The sequence below is a fragment of the Diadema antillarum genome, unplaced genomic scaffold (genome assembly GCF_040938485.1).
Source record: "Diadema antillarum isolate AM-2024a unplaced genomic scaffold, OU_Dant_1.0 seq00000098_RagTag, whole genome shotgun sequence".
NCBI classification, from domain to species: Eukaryota; Metazoa; Echinodermata; class Echinoidea; order Diadematoida; family Diadematidae; genus Diadema; species Diadema antillarum.
Genome location: NW_027271187.1, coordinates 74857 through 96559, shown reverse-complemented (window position 1 = coordinate 96559; position 21703 = coordinate 74857). Strand labels below are relative to the sequence as shown.

General features: G+C 39.3%; 1 protein-coding gene across 1 annotated transcript in view; it reads left to right on the top strand.

The window, feature by feature from the left end:
• Positions 1–6436: 6436 nt before the first annotated feature.
• The window catches only part of LOC139726767 (oxytocin-neurophysin 1-like), a 76337-nt gene continuing 61070 nt past the window's right edge, over positions 6437–21703 (top strand). The window contains exon 1 of the mRNA XM_071637758.1: positions 6437–6743. The gene's annotated coding sequence lies outside the window, so the exon portion shown is untranslated. The remainder of the gene's footprint in view (positions 6744–21703) is intronic.

The window sequence follows — 21703 nt, the reverse complement described above, 5'->3', positions numbered from 1 at the left end:
CTTGACACTGTGTATAGTGGGAGGGTCTCCTTTCCACCGACTCAAGAGGACAAACCTTTGTGCTATTTTGCCACATAATGTATAAGTCTCTCATCGATTAGAATAGGAAAATTCGTCATGCGTGTGTGAGACATAATACTGCAGCGCTGACTCATTATACGACATTGCCAATTTCAACTGTTTCTGGAACAGCTGTAAGTGAAACATTGTGCAGATTCTGCTCTGACTGCATATCACAGAACACAGCAACATGTTACCATACACTAATGTTTCCAAAAATTCTCTTTGAAAACAAAAACAAATCTATGACCTTATCCACCATCATTAATTATTGTCTATATAATATAATGTTGCAGTTCATAGTACAAAATGACGCAAAAAGATAGTAAGCATCAAACAAAAGAATCCGGCTCGTTGGTATCACATGATATAAAATAGATTAAGTAGATATAGATACCGAGTAATCAAAAATAAGCAAGGTCATGTATGTGTCATTGATAATGGATGATGTAATTTAGCAGAGCTTTTCTCACAAACGTTATTCAAAAACATTAAACCCTTCTCAAGTGACACGTATTCACTGAGTGATATTTTCCAACTATTTTTAAACGCTTATACTACGATTTGTCCGTTGAACCCGCTATGCAGATATAGGCCATTCTCCATTGTGCCAGACTACACAAAAAAGGTATAGCCACCTTGAGAGAAATTTTTACTGTCAGAAGTCACCTTCACTCGATATGTGCAATTGAAAGGCAAAGACTGAGGGTCGCGTGTCCAGGCTGAAGGCTTTGATTCATGTTACAACTCTCTGCCGTTCAAAAGATAAAATTTAGAATGATAGCGCGTTTCGAGATGTGATTCAACAGTCTACAAGTCACATGATTTTTTTTTTTTTGCCTATCGTTGGAACCATTTCATTTTTATACTAAGATATATTCACTATACATTTATACTAAGATATATTCACTTTACTTTTATACTAAGATATATTAACTTTACATTTATACTAAGATATATTCACTTTACTTTTATACTATATCCACTTTACTGGTGAAGTATTATATTCGTAATTGTGGGTTCACTTTCCTTCTGATATCATTGCCTGATGGACAATATCTAACATTATTTTTATGAGTCCAGACAGGTAATGATATAAACATACTTAGCTATATCCCGGTTGTGGGTGACTCCCTTTGAAAACCAGACTTCGGTATGTGGGTGTATTGCGTGGATGTGTATAGTGTGGGCGTGTGTGTGGGTGTGTCAGTGTGAATACCTCTCAAGTGTACAGAGAAGTAATGGTGATATGAGGCTAGTTTAGAGACGATGGTCAGTAATGAACCTCCGGAGATCCCTGACACTCATCAGATGATTTTAATAGTACAAGGTCTGCATCCCATAGACTAATCGGATTGCTCTTCATTCCGCCCTCATCGTCGGGCCAGCCTCTCATCTCTCCACGTTCTCCTGCCATCATTTCCGGTTCGTAACGAAGCGCGGTACATGGATAGCCCGAGCTACGGGACGTGTTCACACCGACAATGAAGGCATATTGTGCGCTTATCTTCAGTGCAGCACGGAATTGGAAATCAAAGAATGATATGATATCTTTCATATCTGCTTATAAAACCTTTCTGCCTCTTACTACATTATAATTTATACACATAACGGTATATCAAAGCTGAGAGAGAAAGAGATTTTAGAAAACAATACAATAGTACACAATATCTATGACGTAATCATCAATCCTATATTACCATTAAGATTGAGCTCAAACCATGAAGGACATCAATGTTCATTTCGGCTTCTATAAAGAAATTAGCGGTTCGCAAAGGGAAATGCGCTGGGATTAACACTTTGCTATACCCTCCACAAATATATACATAAAGAGGAATATCTTGACAGTGAGACCTTGCAACTAAATTCATACATATTTCATGTTATGACTGTTTCTTAAGATGGCAGGTAAGTGTCATGAGAAGCACCTTTGGAAATCATTTATCCTCTTTTTTTTTTCAATTTATTTCTCGACCATTATGTAACGTCGGATTTTAACCAGTCGTGGACTGAGCCGAAGTGGTTCCCTCGTTTTCGTGATGGCGGTCTTCTTAGCGCTGATAGGAAGAGAGAGACCGCCCCATCGTGATAACAAGTGCTTATTGCCCATCGCCTTCATTCTATTAGCCCCAGGGAGAGAGCGTAATTTGAGGTAAACGAGTGGGCGTTTGCTTCTCCTCTCTGCTGATATTCGTCCCCCTCCTCTGCCTCGGACATCCCCCTCCCCCTTCCCCCTCCATTTTATTTTTTTTTTTCAACTTCCAGCAAGCCGAGTCAGTTTCGCCGAGTATACGATGCACTCAATAAAGATTGCACGGCGCTATCAGACGTTTTCGAGGGTCATCAATGAAAAACAGACGAGGAGAAGTTTGATATCCGACTTAATCAGCCTGAAATCGGAAATTGACAATAATGATTAGCATACATTTTGGGAAAGGTGGACAATTTTGGGAAAATTTGGAAATGTCTGTTTGATGTGGCTAGATATAGGTGAATACATATTGATTTGGAAGGCACCTTAATCAGAAAACCGTGAGTTTCCAATAAGTAGTAACGTTTTTACAGAAAAAAACAGAAAAACAAACAAACGTTCAAATTTTACCTGCTGACGTACGTATACGCCGGGGTCGATAGTTCATTCGCGCTTAGTTGAAAAACTTACGCACAGACAGACAATTTCTCTGTGACAATAAAACTGTGTTCTTGGAATTTCGTGTCAACATTGTTTGTTGCATGATAGATTATTTGGAAGAAAAAATATATGGGAAGTGATACCTGCCAACTCTTCCGCAGTATTGGTGGGGGTACTAAAACGAAGTGTATACAAGACAAAAAGAAAATATATACAGACATACATACTGACACACGGCACAAACAAGCATTCGTGAGTCCATAAAACGAAAGCGGTGTGTAAGGAACGTGATTTATGGGATGGGTGCCGTCCTTGTTATCAATAAACAATCTCCTTTCTGTTTTTTTTTTTTTTACATCCGGGCATTATGATGAGTTATGGAAGCTATCGAGAGGAATGCTCCTCTAAACTTTGCAGATTCTGATACCTCCAGTTATTTCGGTGTCATCAGTAACATCCTGGAAAATTGGCCTAGATTTATCGCCTTTCGGCTTATATGTCATGACGTGAAGAAAAAATGGGAAGGAAAGAGGGGTAAATGGAGAGGAGGTGAATATATCAAGAAGTAATGCAATGAAATCATTTGGATATCGGAGGTGGGGCCGAATGTCACTGCCAAACTTATATACTCTTTCATATTTCACAAGAGGTTTCTCATATCTGAAGAATAAATCTTCATCAAAAGACGCTGGAAACCTCAAACCCCATCCACCAACCAAAACTGCAACATCCCTTTAAGTTCATGATTTTTTTGTAGTTTAATGCGCATTCTTCACATACCTTCTTGAGCAGAAAACCAGGTTGGACAAGACGAAAACTCAATAGAGCTACAAAAAGTGTTCAAAAGACGACATTTGTATTTGGTTTCACTCGCTTCAGAATTTGACAGTATTACCCTTTCGGAAAACGTCAATAGACATATCAGTAGATTTATTTTTAAGTCGCACTTGAAAATTTAAGATGACTTGACGTTAAGTAGTAACATTGCATTTGAAGTAAAATACGTACTTGTATGTATATATAGTGTATATATATATATATATATATATATATATATATATATATAATACATATCATATATCTCCCTCTCTGTAGAGAGTTTATGAATATTTTCTCTACAATTCTTACCGTCATCCGAGATTCTATACCACTCACCAAATGAAGTAGAGCGAGTAACCTTCCACAATGTAACACTTAGTAGTGTCGAGTAGAGGGTAATTATGTAGGGTAGAAAGCGCTCATCCTGAGTGAAATTAATTCCTGAAAGTTTACGAATGGGCTAATGATTTGATTTAAAGGTACTAGCCCACATTTGCAAACCCACGAAAATCAAAACTGCATAAAACAGGTCCAATATGACTTCAAGTACAAGTTATAACAGTAACATACCTCACCTGTTGCTCTTTGTCTATACCATTCGATAAAAGAGAGAAAATCATCGTTTTAAAACCAATTTTCAAACCGGGTCAACCCGACCCAAAATCGAATTACGAGCGCGGGCTAGCTACGTACATTAACTTACACATGTATCGCATGCATGTAGTACGTGCGTGGACCGGAGCTAGCGAGCGTTTTTATACGCATGCATACGGTGCATTTTCATTTATTTTTATGAAAGTAATGGACTAATTGGAACGAAATTTTGCACAGGTGTTACTGCAATCATACCCAAACTCCATGCTAACTATGAGACCAATTGCTGCAGGTTTACAAATGTGGGCTAATACCTTTAATGCCTGAAATATTTTTGCTAAGGCTACTTAAGATGAAACGCAAGCATTCACACGTATAGCAATCGACGTGCGTACGTCACGATGACGGGCTATCAGATGAAGATATGAACTTGTTGATCTGGAGTTGAAGGGGAAGAAACTTACACAATAATGCAGCAATGCATTTGACACTTGTATCAAAAGCTAAAGATGAGATAGTTGGCGGGGGGGGGGGGGGGAGTTGATTTTCAGATTGACCTGTAAATATGTGTATGTTTGTATGTATGTATACCCGGTGTCCCAAAAAAAGCGGAACGGTGGATTTTCAGTACCTTGTGTTCTAAAAATGATATATTTTTGACATCATTAGAAAGAACATCTTCCGCAAAAAAACAATGATACCAAAATGAAATTTGGTGCAGTACTTTTTATTCTACGCCAATTTCTAAAAATGCAGTCATTTGTGTGTGTGTGTGTGTGTGTGTGTGTGTTTGTGTGTGCGCCCAATGTGACAGCTGTATCTTTTGTTGACATGGATCAACGAACTTTCACAATTCACCTTATGGAACACGTGTCGCACCAAAATTATTATCTCATACGTCGCAAAAAATCTAGCGAAATTTGAAAATGACTGCATTTACAGAAATTGGCGTAGAATAAAAAGTACTGAACCAAATTCAATGATTTTGGTATCCGTGTCTTTTGGGGAAGATGTTCTTTCTAATGATGTCAAAGAATACATCACTTTTAGAACGCAAGGTACTGAAAATCCACCGTTCCGCTTTTTTGAGACACCCGGTATATGTATGTATATATTATTATATCTACTAGTACAACATAAACACAAACAACTGTTGACAAAATTTCAAATTAACATTTGATACCTTAGAAGCAGATTAAAGGGGAAGGCTAGTAACTGATCAGTGGGAATCAGTGGAAATGCTGGGAGATGATTGTTCCAATCCTTATGGGATTCATTCAAGAGTTCATTGTATATCTATTGTTGTGTGAAAATGATTTGCTTCAGAATGGTCTCATATTCAAGTAATGTGCAGCTTAATGCTTCCAGGTTAGCGTCCCTGGTCAGTGACGGAGCATTAATCTGCACATTACTTGAATATGAGACCGTTCTGAAGCAAATCATTTTCACACAACAATAGATATACAATGAACTCTTGAATGAATCCCATAAGGATTGGAAACAATCATCTCCTAGCATTTCCACTGATTCCCACTGATCAGTTACTAGCCTTCCCCTTTAAGCCAAACATTTAGGAAATTAATGCAACTGAGCACAGTTGCTTCAGTAAAAACTGCACATTTGTCATATTATAATGTACTCTATTAATTTCGAATTTCAACTCATGTGTGAATATGACATTCGGACGGCAGGAAACTAAAGGTTTGTATGCGTACCAATGGATTAATCCCAAGTACTAGTATCGTGAAGTACCGCCAATTGAGTGTCACTGTAAGGTATCATGTATTTACATTTCTTGGCAAACCAAAGTTTTCTTTTGCCACCGAGTATTAATAATACGTTACCATACGTACCCATGCAACCAGAGTCCTTGTCACAGAGACAACATGCTTGAACCCCTTGAGAGCTTATACAACAAAAAACCTTTTAAAAGGAATGAAAAGTGCCAATATGATGTATTTGAGTTTGAACTTGACAGTCTTACATTAATACGATTTCCCGGTCGAAATGGTTGATATCAAATTGAGATGATCATCAAGGCTAGCGGTTTAAGTGAACAAAAGAACATGAAGGGAACGTTGCATTGCAATATAATAGGGGGAAATTAGATTTGATACGAATGTAAACGGGCAAGCTCGACGACTGCTGACGTAGTAAACGACCGAGCGAGACCAGCATCTTGTACTCCCCGCGCGGATAGAATGAATGAGCGTAGATCGAGCGTCTTCCGTAAACTGTGATTGGCCAGGCGATACATGCTATGATGTTACGCGCCATATCGCGCCGTCCTGATTGGTGCACGCCCCTCACTTTTTGAGGGCGTCATCTAGGCAGGGAAGCGAATACAGTCATTTTCGGGTAATTGCTTAAGACTTCTGACACGACTGAGTGGAGGTCTTTTTAGCGGAGCGGATAACACGAGACGGAAAGAAATACAAATTCGCCACGATTTGGAGAGGTTTGGCAAGTGTTGGTGGTATACATCCCCTTTTCTGTCTGTCTCTCTTTCTCTGTCGGCTCGAGAAATTGTGAAACACTGACGAATAAGACGTAACCTGGAGGGGGAAGCGCCTTCAGCACGAGGGGAGCAGTAGAGGCAGAAATTTAGCTGAGGGTCAGTGGAGCCAGTTCTGATCTGGTAAGAACTAGCTGTAAGTTTTTTTTTTCTGCACTTCAAGGCGCTCCGGCTTAAACGCCGTGTATGTCGTACGAGCATGATCGTTGCTGTCTTGCTTTGTCTACCAGAAGTTGCCCTATAGACTACAAAATTTGGCTCAGAATTCGACAATGATTTCTCGTATTACAATGAGTTTAGTGTAATTATATGTATATATGACGTATATATATATATAAGCACTACACTTTGGTTGACAGCAACAGTCTGTATGAATATATTCAAATGAATAGAGTCAGTTATGCAAAATGACCCATTTGTACAGATATTAAGGTTACACTTTAGAGTGTACGAACCCATTAAAAGTCAAATGTCATAAACGCCTAATGTCATTATTTTTCTACTATGTATGTACGAATTTCATATATATGTTTATTAGGCCTATATACATGTTTGTGTATGTGTATTTGTCTTTGTGAGGGGAAAAAGAGAGATTAAGAAAAGCAGGAAAAAATAACAGACAAACGCGAAGCAGACTAAAGTCAAGAATTAAGAAGGGAAATGTCATTCGCCTTTTCATTAAATTGAGAAAATGTCTATGCATGGACGGAAATAAGAGTGATTTTTTTTTTCCGGTTTAAAGTAAATGCACTTTGGCGTTGATCATGTTAACGACATTCGCAAAGATGGGAAATGAGAAAATAGCTTTTTTAAGTGGGTTATTATGAGCTGATGAGCATGTAATAATGTATCCTGTCTATACTTCTGTCTCTCTCTGGATGAGGTTATTACGCATCTCTTCTATTCAGTTCCTTTGTAACTAACATGCAGCCCCTTTGCAATTCCCTCCATTTGTCTGTTGACTCTTGAGTTTATTATCTTCTGCCATTATTGTTTAAAACACTAAACACCTTGCAAACGCACATGATGTGCTTTCATCTGTTCAAACGTATCGTAGATAAATCGGTGGTAAGCCCTACATGGGTGATTTTGTTCTTGTTGGCGACCAACAAAAGCGATATTTCAGTTTGAATCTATACAGTGAAACTTGATGAGTAGAATACGTCAGAGGTTTATCGCATGGCTAGCGTTCACAGGAATTTGGAAGTGCAATGACAGATGTAGCTTATGCTGCTTAGGTGTTTACTTTGGTTCATTATCCCGATTGTCAAGATTGAGAAAGGTATGTAGTCACTGAACTATTTGCACTGTTTGTCTCATTCTTCTGGTGATACTGAAGCGATATTAATATAATATAATATAATATGATATAATATAATATAATATAATATGATATAATATAATACAATGTAATACATATATATGTATATATATATATATATATGTATATATGTGTGTGTGTGTGTGTGTGTGAGTGTGTATATGTGTGTGCGTTTTTCTTGCAAGCAAAATTGTAGGTATCTTTGATTGAAATACCTACGTTGTATACACCATTGATTATTTTTCTTAGCAAAGATGAGTAATCGGTAATGTAATCCATTCCTCTGTGATTGAGGGTGTTGGAAGCATGTAATGTTTGCTGTCAGTTAAAAAAAAACGTAACAATGGTTGCACTGATGATGATCCTGATAGTGTCAACCATAACATGACTTTCACTGGGCCTATCCATTCATCTGTAATTTCATCTAAACATCTAATTTCTACAATGTATAGCACCTTGTTTATCTATCCATAATATCCCGAGATGAGTTAGTTACTAATCATATCACTATGCTCCTTTTCCTTTTCCGCAGTCCTTTCCCCTCCCCCACCCCTTTCCTTTTCTGTTTCTCTCAATTACCACGTTTCCATGATCTTCTGTCACGCTTATATGGTTCCCATGTTCCGGTCTAGCGTGTTTTGCCTGCCGGAGCGAACCGCTGCCAAATAAAAACATTAGGAGGTGGCAGAATACACCCCGAGTGTCCGACACCCGTTCAAATTTATATCGTCAACGCCACACCTCGCTCTCCTCACGCCCGCTGTCCCGGTACAACTGCCCCTTAAGCAATGCACATCACGCATAGGCGTCTCCCCGACGGATCGCTTCCATCCACACTTCAACACCGGTCTGCCTGATTGAAGGCTCTTTTTCCTTTTTTTTCTTCTTCTTTTTTTTTGGGGGGGGGGGGCAATGCATTTCCATTATGTATTTCGTAATATGGCATATTTATTTTTCTTTTTTGGATAGGAATATCGACACAGCGCAGCGAGGGAGAAAATAGATTAAGTGTGAAGATTGAGAAAGCGGAGAGCGGCTGATATTTCTCTTTTCTCCGCCAGTAGCATTTCGAGAGCGAAACATTCAAAAATGGGCCAAATTCGTCGAGGGAGTTGTTGGGTTTTGGTTTATGTTGCGTATCCACTGGATATGCGCTTGTCTTTACTTCATACTCCTACGATTTTGAAAAAAAGTACCATGCCCTAGTTGAGACTTGTTCCATATCTGTAGTTCGCGTGTGTCATCTTCACTATGAGATACCAGTAAGGGGTGTCAGGGGCAATGCTAATTCCTTGAGGACGCTCTCGATCCTGGACATGTCCGTTCCACGCATCATCCCTTTTCTCCCAATTTTAACTGAAATCCTTTCACTCACAATCTCAATCATACCAACAGAAAGATGCTATAGCTACATGCCTTCATGAAACGTGCAGCCATCTTAATTCTGTGAAACATGATCATGATGACTGTGCCGTCCTGTAGGAAATTGTGCCATGGCAAAGTGGTCGTGACAAGGATGTGTTAGAAGCGAAATTTTGTGACCGTACTTCACAAAAACAACAAAAAGTAGCACTCTACTATTTTACGTGATGACACAAAATAGGTGAAATGGGTCGACCTAGTCAATCTTAAGTTTTCATATTTCCTGAAAGAGCAATTTTTCTTTTACATAGTTCTGAAGTTTGGAATCATAAAACGAACGGGAAATTGCGCTTTCTGCACTTTTTCGAGAACACTTTTTTTTTTGAGAGAGTATATGTCATTAGGTATGCCTTAGAGGCAATTTTTCTAATTTTACAAGCCCTTTACACACTCTTCTCTTCTAACTCTAAAAGCTTTTTAAAGGATGAAGTTACTGCTTTGAAACTTAGTGTTAGACATGGATAGGATGTGCTGATAGTGTGCGCAAATGAATACAATGTAATCCCTTCATTGTGGTCGCTATCAAGTTTTACATACTATTTTTGTCCCATTCATTGCACATATACAGAGCTCAGCATTCTGAGATAAAGCACTTGAGTGGACCAAAAACCTCAAAGTCTCTTTTCTCAGTAAACACTTTTCCAGAGTATGTACCGCCTTTCCATTATTTGCATAGGCTAGGTAAGTCCATTAATGTATTGAGTCATACATCATTTTAGAGCATGCCCTTTTAGGATGACTTCAACTGAAAATTCGTGTTTGGCGGCTTTTGGTGGTTATGAAGCAAGGTCACAATTCATGATGAGGTAAAACGTCTTACCTTCCCTTTGAAAGAGACAGAAGTTAAGACATTGTATGTTGTCTGGTTGAAAATCGTATTCATTCACGAAAAGGGAATCGTCATAAATAAGACTTGTATAAGTCTTAACGTTAGACGTATGGTAGGAGGCCGTTCTCGATTACTGATAGAGTTTGGTTAAAGAATGATAAATCGGCTATTATGACTATAAATAGATTTGATTAAGATTCTATCTGTCAAGATCAAGAGGAAATATTTTCTTGGTAGAATGATTCCAAAACAATGAAAGATATATATGCATTAAAGTGTGTGTGTGTGTGTGTGTGTGTGTGTGTGCGTCTGTGTGTATGTGCATGTTGCTATGGGGGATATTGTACATTTTCATAAAAATCAGGATGTCATGTCGTGACTGTCTCTCTCTGGAAATGTATCACACTTTCCTGGATAATTATTACTCTTAATGATCTAATTTAAGCGCGTTCTTTAAATATTGAACAACGGTTCGTTTTTAATCACATGATTGAACGAGTAAAGTACTAATATTAGATGGAAAGTAGAAATAAAGATGTAAATTATATTTTTACGAGACCCGTAATGTTGCACCAGAGTAGTTATGTTGCCTTTGTTTTTCTATACTTTGCTCTAGCATTTCTGTGATATAGGGTCGTTTTTACTACTTTTTTTTGCGACGTAGAAGTCGTTGCGGAAAAATCGATGAATCAATACTTTTTACGTTAATTTTTTCCTGTGCTCGTCAGTGATTCGGGGTGATACATCATCTCTCGAAATATTTCAAAATCTATCGATAACCTGCCCGCCCCCTGCCCGCCCTCACTCTTTACAACATTGAATGCCACAGGTGATTTTCTTCTTCTTCTTCTTCTTTAATGAACGATGCTGGGGAGAAAACCAGATGGAAAAGAATCATGACAGGGGCACAATGACCCCACCATTATACCAGGGTAGACAGGTGTTCGGTCAATGGAGTATGATCCTAACCTCGAGTGATTAATGACGCACATACATCGTCAGTCTTCAGCGCTCTGTGAGTTAAGACAGATGCATGGAACGCGTAGACACTCGAACAAATAAGAAACTCGTCTTACAGCAGGAAAATTGATCCCCCCCCCCCCACCACCACCACCACATACTCTTTTAACGGTTTGGAACAAGAAAAAACAAACAATTAGGGACGGTCCCAATTCAAAGAAGTATAACGAAAAAGCAAAACGAAACAAAACTTATATTGCTGTGAGCGATGATAATGATACAGCCTCAATATATTATATTGTCCTACATTCCAGTGTGTTTACAATCTACATTCGCAATTTGTGCTTGATCGCAAAAGGACATTTGGAGTTTAGCTAATTAGAATAATTAAGTAATGCCAGTTTGCACGTATCTGCCAATCTCCCATACATAGATGGGGGACACAGTGCCGCTAGCATAGTATTTTAAGAAAAACAAAACATTCAGAAGGCCATACAACCACGCACATACACACAAAAAAAAGATAATTAAGGAGCATGACAAATTTAACACTGTAGCATACTGCCATTGCTACCCCGAACATTACTGTTAAATAAATGTATGTAGGTTAACTTGGGGTTCACAGTAGTGTAGGTGATACCCAAAACATAATTAAACGCCTCTGTTTCCGGTCACATCCATGGGGCCGGAAATGCGGACTAGAGGAGTGCTTCTTGATACTTCGTTCCTGATGGGGCGACAACGGTAATATCCCCCCTACCCCTCCTCCCCTCTCCCCACCCCTGATGCTTATGGTGAGCGGTGCATCATTTTTGCCTGAACATCAAGATTATACGCTCTGGTACTGAAACTGTTAGAAGGAAAACTTCAAACTTTTTTTTTAATCATGACTCAGATTCAGAGTGTCTAAAATTGACAGCACAATAGACATCAAGCCACAAAAAGGAAGCAAACTTGGTTACTTGCAGACCAGAGAAGGGGCGTCCTTTTTAGTTCATACCTTGTTTAAATTGTCTGTCACGTGTGTTACGTAATATATTTCGTAGTTAAAACACAGCATGATTCAAATTAAGATCAAAGTTTATGTCTCATTTTTTAAAGATGGCTGCATGAGGAACACTCATGCCTAAAGCGTTACCCACGTTTCGCAATCCGTGGTAAAATCATTTTGAAAGGGATAATCATAATCGTCATAACTGATTGCCAGTGTCCTTTATGGCGCCATGGACACAAAAAAACAAACAAAACAAAAACAAAAACAGAAAGAAAACTAAGAGCCCTCAGTATTATCAAAAATACCATGTAATGTATATAGCTTATCGGGTACTGTGTAGTTATCAACGTTGTCTTCGATGCCAGACACATGTTACTGAGAAACAACCTAAATCCTATGCATTCAACAAAACATCCCTTCTGTTGTTGCAGTTGATAGAATACCTTGCACCGTTTGAATCAATTTGCGGCTCACATGACGTCGGGAGTTTTGTTTTCTGCTCAAGCAAGTTGACTTGGGATCACGCAGTACACATTATTCGAAACACAGAGGGAAAGGAAGCTTCTAGTTGGCCGCATTTCAAATGATTTTCGTTTGGAAATGGAAATATTGAATTTCGCTGCGGGGTCTCGGTGTCGGAAGCCGCCGGCTCTCCGGGTGGGCTGAGCGCACACACTTCAGCAGCAGTGCCGAGAAAAAAAAAAAAGAAAAAAAATTAAAGCAATTCCAAGGCCAGAAACCGGAGCTCTATGGCCCGGCGGCGTAAAGAGCCCTTTAATATCGGTCCCTGCAAATTATTCTGTGGAGATACTCAGAATGCATAACAAGATGATGTCAAAATGTGCGGTAGTCATAACCAGCTATTATATACCTACTGCGCAGATCTTAACTGATTCTATTGTAATACGGCTCACACGTCGGTAACGTGGAACCAATTAAGAGATTGAACATCAACCACCAGTTGGCAGCTTCGCAAAACTGAATAATGCAATTCCCTAACGAAGAGAGAGAGAGAGAGAGAGAGAGAGAGAGAGAGAGAGAGAACGAATGTGCTTCTGTTCTGTATTGTTTTGTAATTTTTGTCAACCGTGGACTACGCACAAAGACGTAGTAATGTAATATCATCGAATGTTCAGAAATGATCTTACAGTGAGACGTGACCCTACGTGGGTTTTTTTTTTCTTCCCGCAAACGCATATGAAAGAATTTTCATCGAAATTGTTGGAGTTTTTTTATTGATATAAATAGAAGGAGGCCCAGCGTGTAAGTGTATGCAGTGTGTGTATGTATGTGTTTGTGGATGTATTACTACTGTTCACGAATGTCCAAGAACATTGCTGCCGATTAATACGTTTCATGTATGCGCATGTATGTATGTGTGGAGGTGCATATACTAACGGTTTCGCGTGCGTATTCCTCATGAATGTCTCATGAGCACGAGCTACCCGAATGTGAGTTGGATATCAAGTCATAAGAAGCAATTTCTCTTGTAGATCATTTTCATCGAAGGAAAACCTCATCTTAATTAGATTTTCAAGGCCTCTCTTTAATAAATTGACACGCGGTAGAGTTGGCTACATCTGCCAAACATTCGCTTCATTTGATTGAACTTGACAAATCAGATCTCGAATCAGTACATTGATCACAGAGAACGTAAAAATCAAATATATCTATAAGTGGAGATACAAAAATATCGCCTGAAAGCTTACACTGCATGATGTGAATCTAAAATCAGCACTGCGTCTCTTCCTTGATAATCCTGATAATGATTTGACGAAAGACAGAGAAGAATTGTTTGTTATTAACACGCATGCAGACGCCTATATAAAACTCAGGTATAGCTTTCTGATTAATGCTGAACCTAATTAGTATTGTTTAGAGGTCAATGATCAAATTAGATACTACTTTAAAATCAATCTTCCTTTTGTGTGTGACTTTATTGAGGCAGCGCTCGATTTTATCATATTTAACAATGAAACGATCTCGTCTATATATCAGATAGAGATACTTTACTCGTACTCACTACCAAGTATAAAAGCCGGGATCATCAGACAGCCAAGTTGAAGGGTATGGGGCGTAAAGAGGATTTGCAATATCTGGATGTGCTTAAAGAGACGTGGCGGTCACTAGGGAATGTTCACCTTGCCATTTACTGCTTGCTTACGGCGTCTAAATATGTTAAACCCTACTAAAAGAAAAAGAAAGAAGAACGAAATCCATCAAAAAACAATTGTCGCTTTCTTCACTTTAGTATTAGTGCTCTCATGTGAGCTGACCCGACTTGCCAAAGTGCACTTAATTGGTCCCACCGCAAATAGAAATAAGTAGATGCATAGTTGAATTGAGGAAGGAAAAAAAAAAAGAAAACGCTGTTTATGCTTTTAGCACGCCATCTTGAAGTGACATTAAAGCAACCCAATTACACTTTCCCAGAGGATGGAAAGCACACGTATAGTGAGGCCAATGGACCCCTGGACAAGCGTATTTTATGGTAAATTATAGCTTGTAACTGAACCATCGGGATTCTCCGAAGGCAGAGTGTTCTATTTCTTTGAAATTTGATAGGTGAGAAAAAGAGTGATAAAAGGATGACTCTTTCTTCTGACTAAATAGTCCAGATTGGCTAGATTTTGTATTTTTAAATCCTAACGTTAGATACGGAAAAGCGGAGCAAAAAATCAACAGACCGAAGGAAAAACAAAAGGAATATCCCTTTTCTGAAAGGAGAAAGTAAATCACGATGAAATTTGAAATGGTCACGTAAAAGAGCAATAATTATTTTCATTCATATTCACAAACATTTTTACTGCTGTGTGATTTCCACAGAAACAGAAGCGCAATCCCACACACAGACACATGAAATAAATTGTTCTGAAGGGGCAGCTGACACCATCTTCTTTCATTCTTTTTTTTTTTCTTCATGTAGAGGGAAATATTGTTAAACGGGTATTAGTGCACAGTGACATGACATAAGATGCCCCGACAAACAACACTGATACATCCGTGTTGATGCTATTGTTGTTTCGCATTTCAAAACCGAACAAATTACGATCTCGAGTGTTACTGTAATTGCTAAAGATGATTCATGAAAAAAAAAATATGGGTTTAAAGTATGCCAAGCCAAAAGCAAAGTTTGCAAACTCGCGGTCATCGGGACTCTGGTCAGAGACCTTACCAAGAAACCCTCAGGGGTTGTCAACATCCCCGAAGGTCGAAAAAGGGACAATCAAAGATTCGATTATGCCTACAACAATATTTTGAACCTGAATCGCGATATATCGGTCCAATTAGCCGGCCACGATTAGGTTTCCGCGCTGAAACTACGCCCGTCTCAAATAACAGAGAAATCCGACGACGCAAATTTGACGACAGGCTCTCGCTAGCTCACAAGGGGAACGCTAATGCCGAGATGAAAGGCTCCTTGCACGTCCCTAGCTAGTCAAGATAAATCGAACATCTTTGCTAAACGGATGCATTTAGCCCAAGCACGCTGTCTTGCAGGAAGTTGTGTACGCATGTCTATATCTTGCTCCTCGTATGGGCGTGTCATTATCTGTTTTTGAATTGTCAGCGTTTCATTGTTTGTGAAGTATTGCCACTATTGGTAGCCCCGATGCCGATTTATCCACGGCAATGGGAAAAATGCTTTGCCAAAGTTGTAACAAGGATAGATGACGCGACCGTTCGCCAATCCCTTAACGTATAACCCGTGACCTGGACAACACTAAAAATAACCGCGCCATGCAACACAAGTTGTTCAGTGACTTCCAAAACATGAACAGTGCATTAACCTCCTGATGGATGGCTTCATATACCTTAAGTGGATGAGACATTTGTGATCATGCAAAAAGATGAAATAAAGAGAGAGTGACTGAAAGAGACAGAGAGAGAGTGAGAGAGAGAGAGAGAGAGGAGAGGAGGAAGGTATGGGAACATGGGATTGAAGGACTCGTGCGCCTGTTCGAAATAATAGAGTAAAATTCATGCATACGCAATTTCAATAATTTTGATGATTGATTTGTCAGTCTGATCAAATGGAACTCCTGGCTGCAAGGCAGGGCAATGACAGAATGAATTTCAACCAACCGGTAGGTTTGCTGTTCTTTCGCAAGATAATTGTGATAAAACAATTCTAAACAGAGTAAGAGCGACTAAATATTATGAAATTATGCACTGAGTGCAACTTTGATTGTATATCTGTCTATACACAAATGTGTGTTCATATTCATGAAATATGCGTCTACCATAACCACAATATATGATATCTACCGTTGATATGAATATATCACATCTACCACTATTTTTACTGTGAAATTTTGCTGTGAAAAACTGTAGAGTCAAAAAAGCTGAATGTTTATGCACAGGTGACCAATCTGCCGACTGATTAGCTATCAAACACTGTGGTCACGATTGAGTAAACCCTGATGATCATTTTCCACACTGTTTTCTTATTTTTCTTCTTCTTTTTTTTTTGCAGATGTGTGTTGTTGTTGTTGTTTTTTCTATCTCTCACTCTCCCTCTCTTTCTCCCTCACTCTTCAAGTCGTAAGTTTGTGTTGAGGTAAAAAATCAATGGTTCAATTCAATTCAATTCAATTCAATTCAATTCTATTGTTCATTTCCATTAAAAACACATGGTGCAAAGCAGTACATGTGTCAATTTGACTTCCATCCAGCTGGAAACGACAGTTAATTGAACACAATATAGAATATATGCTCGAATGATATTGTAACAAAAAAAGAGCAATGCACACTTTGTCATGGTAACAAAAAAGAAGAAGAAGAAGTAATCATAACGATGGAAAAGAGTATTCCACTAAAAAGCCAAGCTTGTAGGACGTGGATAACTGTTGTTTTGTGGTAGTTTTTATGGCTTTCTGTCGTGAGCATCTCATTATTTTTGTTTCATTTCTTCAAGCGGTAACCGAAGTGTGCTATAACTAACTATGTGCATTTCCTTTAAACATCCTTGCCGGGTTTGTCTGCTGTAACTATACACTTCGCTCGCATCTCATAGTAGAACTCTTTTACGGGAGATCTCGGGGTCAAATCCCATCACCTGCCCGTCCTGGCCGTACATCCTTTCAAGATGTTTTATCCTCCATTTCCGGCGCTCCTCCTGATATTCCTGTTTTAAAACGATTTTTTTTTTCAAAGAATCACTGATGTGACTGACAAGACCATGTTGAGGAACAGCGCTAGTGCCGAAGATGATACCCTGAACAAGGCCATAGTTAGGATGGGTGTTATCATAAAACATTTGAACGTTTAAAAAAGGCTGACTGTCTGGTCCAAGTTATCTGTACTGGCAAACATGACGACAATAATTGTATGGGAGGAGGGGGTACGTTCATCTAATCCGTTCGCCATATCAAATGTTTTCATGCGCTTTTATTTAGAGTAAATCATTGTGAAAAAAAATTGCCTTAGATTAATACAGTCTTCTTATGCGTGTAACAAGCATTGACTATCTTTAGGAGGAAAACAGAACTTCGGTCGCATTTATCAAAATAATTCAAAGCATCATGACACTGCCATTTTGTGTTGCAATCTTTGTGTTCAGTGATTAATTGGATACGTATCTCCATTTAAAATGAATGCTTCATAGAATGAGATTCCAAACCACTTACGAAGGTTTCATACTGCATAAGCTCCCTTTCTGTTTGAGCGTATCAAACTCGATTAAAGAAAAGAAGGTAATCTTCAGCGCACATTTACCGATATAATAAATGTGGCAAAGTGTATTGTCGTGGACAAAGTCACAAAGGGGAACACTTTTAATTCCGGATTCCTATTTTCAGTTCCGGCTCTGCCGTCTCACTTTCTTTGCGTAGCTTCACTTCGAATAAAGGCGGATTCTGTTCCCGAAATATTTGTTGTGTCGAATATAGCACGCTAAACTGTAAGGCAGCCCTTGTTTACATTTTGACACCCATGTACGCCTATAGATAGTAACGCTGTGGGAGCTAGAAAGCCTATACCCTCTCCTTAAGGAGGGTCGGTGGATCTGCTTCCTTGCTGTCGTTCACGCGCTCGTTGCATCCAGCTCAGGTGGTGTGTTGAGACGTCGGCTCGGGTTACCGCGGTGAAGGTACGAGGAGTTTACCCACCTGTGACGGAAATACGCGGTCATGAGATTGGGAAAGAAATGAAAGGGGTGTGTGAGAGAGAGAGAGACGAGAATTGGGGCTTTTTTTTGGCGGACATTGGCTGCACGCGTGGAACCCGCAGCTATAACAGGAACTGGTGTTGGCTTAGTGACTGAGCAAACGTCTGCCACCCAATACAGGGAAGGACTAAAATCCAGGTGGTCGCCCTCTACCTGGCGTTCCAATGTATGGCAGAGTCACGCATTGGCGTCGGAAACAGCCCACAAAACTTCTCTCGGAATACTGCAGTGGAGCACCTGCTGAGCAACACAACCTCAAGCATGGCGATCTTTTTTTTTTTTAACTGAGCTAAATTGGAGGGGCGGGAGAGAGATATCTTAACAAAATAGAAAAGGTGTTTGATACAGCAAGACCTCAGTTTCATTCTGAAATCTTCTGTCAATGTTCAAATAATATGATCTATACCTACTTATTCGGCACAATACATGAAGTCCAATTTCTCATAGACGCAGAGATTGTGGAGAAGCAATCAGAGCGAAGGGCCTGTCTTATCAGTTTGCCCCCCGAACTGATTCCATACCCTCCCCAATGACTCCACTGGATCTACACTATTCTAAAGTTTCTCTCACATTCTTAACTCTCCTTTTTAAAGTTGGCGACCTATATTTCAAATGAGGCATGCCGAATTCTTTCACGCCGTGACGCTCTATATCTGATCTGTTGAGACGAAAGTAAGAAGAAGTTGGATGGATATAAGGGGGTTTTGGCGGTGAAACCGCACGCCGACAGTTTATATTGGACATGTGAGGAGATCAGAGCCTCCGATGACAAACAGTGTGGCTGATCTAGATCTGTGATCTGTGCAATCTAACTACGGATGCATGCTTTAAAGCCTCTTGCGAGTCAAATACAGACGGGAATATGTGTTCGCTGAGGGAATACGTCGCGGGTCACTAGAAATGGGCTTGCTGAAAGGAATCAAAAGGCCAATTAACATCGATTGTGCATGCTGAATTTACTCTGTTTGCAAGGCACTGCTAATAATGCCTACAGGATAGAGGATTTGGTTTGTTTTAGTTGCGTCTGTGGATTGCAGTGCGAGTGGGAATGGAACAAAGCTATCCCAGATTCAGACGCGGGACATCTTACTATCGTCTGCCGAAAGAAGCGAGAATTCGATACTCACGAACATATAGATATAACAATCTGTGCGTCTGGATTTCTTTTTTTGTTTCCGTTTTAGTACTAAATTAAAGTAGACATAAAAACACCACTTCATTACAATGATATTTCAAAGTTACTTTAACTGGATGCAGAAAATCTAAGTTCTGTTCTCTTATGATATTGAGGATAACATGGAGAGTTGGCCCTACTTGTACACAAGTGAAATAAAATGGCGTTATTTCGTGATCAGGCAATTCTCCACGATCACCCTAACTCTCTATCTGTATTACTAAACAACCTTGCTAGAGCAAAGCCTTAGACTAACATTAGGTCATCATATTCGTCTATCTCTTTCCTTTTGTGTACGCTAGTCGAAAATAATTGACTTATCGTATATACATGTATACCAAGGTATACTCAGCGTTTTGTTGTTGTTGATGTTGTTGTTGTTGTGTGTGTGTGTTTTTTACGAATAGTGCTTATCTTGGTCCTTATCACAAACTCTAAAATGATGCTACACTGATGACGGCTGTTGTACAGCCTACCAATCAGTTACCGAAAAGAGTATCTAACACTGCAGTCAGTCAAGTTAAAGACATTAAACACTAAAAACGGCTGTCCAGGAACCGTAAAATGTACAGCGGTCAAGCTGCTAAAGTCTGCGCCGCGAGGCATACGCGGTATAGCTAAGGGTCGGCCTAATGTGCGCTGGCACTGGCAGACGTGTTGTTTCATATCTTCTTCAGATGTCTCTATTTTGTCCGAACCCGTACTGCACAAACTTTTAAAGGTTTAAAAAAGAGAACAGGACCTTCTGATTCATTACTTCCTCATCATCACGACCTCTTTGTTAATCTAGATCCGGCACTCTGTGACAATGACTAACGCCTGGACAAAATTGAAAGCAATTCGGCAAGAGAAAAATATACTCGCCTTGCTGGACACATTTTGTCTCGTTTTCGTATAGGTCGGGCTTCCCTAATTTATTGGCACATCAACTTTTCCCTTAAAAAAAACAGGAAACATCCAAAAAATAAAAGAAAAAAGTACAAGATCGAGGAAGAGAGGGAAAGAGAGAAAAAAAAAGAAAAAGACACAGAGTGAGTAGAAAATGGATAGAAGGAGGGATGGAAAAGAAGATGGGAAATGTTTAAAAGAACCCTGAAGAGAGAATTAATGTCGTGACTAAACAAGAGAGGTAGAAAGGAAGAGGAGTCATTTTTGTTTTGGTTTGGTTTAACCAAAAAAGGAAAAAAAAAACAATCTATAAATGTATGGCTTTACAAAATTTTTCTAGGAAAGTTAGAATCAGTAGTAGACGGGAAAGAAACGAGGTTAACAAATTTAGAGTGAAACATCGAATAAAAGAAAGTAGTGACGTAATGTGGGTTCTTAAAGGCAAAATGAAGAGAACACACGGGATCACCATGATTGATTAATGTTGGTATAGGGAGAAAGTTGTATTAGTAGAAAAGACACGTTTTCGAGAGATGAATGAAGAAAGAATTGGAGGTGTTGATTGTTAAAGTTCTATACAGGTATTTATTGTTGGTGGCCTACTGATTGGGTCATTATTATGATTTATTCATTTTTTTTTTATAAGAAAAAAGCTAAATGTCTTTATGAATTTGTGCGTGATTGTATGATTGTATGTGGGAATGACATGGTAAGAAAACCGCACAGAATCAGTCCCACGTGCACACACAAACACATGTCCGTGCACAAACGAACATAGAGAGAAAAAGAAGAGAGATGGGGGGGGGGAGGGAGTGAAAGGAGGGAGTGAAAGGAGGGAGAATGTGAGACGGAATCGCACAAAGGTTTCCCCACAATTTTGGTGAGATAACTTTTGTTAAAGTTTCAACTTCGAATTAGAGCAAAAATTAATACTCACATAATTATTTTGATGTGTTAATGTTCATTGAATACTGTTCGTTGTCATCACCGTGTATACTAGTAATCCACTAACCATGGCGTATTCCCCTGTCCGCACAACACACACACACGCACACACACACACACACACACACACACACACACACACAGACGCACACACACACTTCACAGATACGTAAATTGCGAAGTGGTCAGGAGGATCGCTCTTTGTCACCGAGACAATAGGAGCGCTCCTGATTAACATCCCTACTCGAAAGAGGGTCAAGGATGACTTCCCGGGTAATGCCATTACCCCATCTTCCAAACGCTACAGTGGTTTTTCCGCATCACTCCTCATCCCCGGGAGACTCTCTTAGCTCTATCTCTCTCTTGTCATTCATATCCTTT